Below are 793 nucleotides of genomic sequence, written 5' to 3'. Positions count from 1 at the left end.
GGAGAGGGTGGGCCATGGGCCTCAGCCATGCCCTGCCATTACCACACCCAACCCAGCGACAACCACCAGGCCACCACAGGAAATGCCTGGGCTCCCAAACCAGGGTGATGGGCTACTGAGAGCCTCAGCCACGTCTCCACGACATCCATAAGCAGCCCAGTGATGACCGACAAGACACTGCAGGAAGTGCCCTGGGCTCCTGAGGCAGGCCATGGGGGCTGAGGAGGGCTGAGAACCTCAGCCACACCCCCTGGACATCTACAACCAGCCCAGAAATGACCACCAAGCCACTGCCAGAACCCCCCTGGTCTCTTCTGCTGGAATGATGGGGGTGCCATGGGCCTCGACCAAGTCTCCCCTACTTTTTAGTCCTCCTACCCTATTTCCTTTTCCCTTCCTCTGTACCCCTCCCACAACTGCTCTGCAACAATGTATTAGAAAGTAAAAAAATATATATTGATAAATAAAAAAAAGCAATTACAGCATGTTGTGACAAAGTATCATATTCTTATAGGTCTGTAGAAGCACTAAAGAAAGACATCTTGCTCAATGTGGCATTTAAGTAGAGAGGATTCATCCCTGGGAGGGCAGGGATTTTTGTCTTTTTATTCATCATGTATACCCTATAACATATCAAATAGTCAATACACATTTTGTTGAATGAATAGGAGCGAGTCAGTGTAGACAGCTGGGGGGAGGGTATGTGTGAAAGGACTAGCAGCACGATGAGGTAGGTGCCTGTGGAGGAGTGGAGAAGAGGAAGGCAGAAACCAAAGTATGGAGGTTTGTGTTT

This window comes from Galeopterus variegatus, unplaced genomic scaffold, assembly GCF_000696425.1.
Source record: "Galeopterus variegatus unplaced genomic scaffold, G_variegatus-3.0.2 Scaffold2606, whole genome shotgun sequence".
NCBI lineage: Eukaryota > Metazoa > Chordata > Mammalia > Dermoptera > Cynocephalidae > Galeopterus > Galeopterus variegatus.
This window is presented reverse-complemented; position numbering follows the sequence as displayed.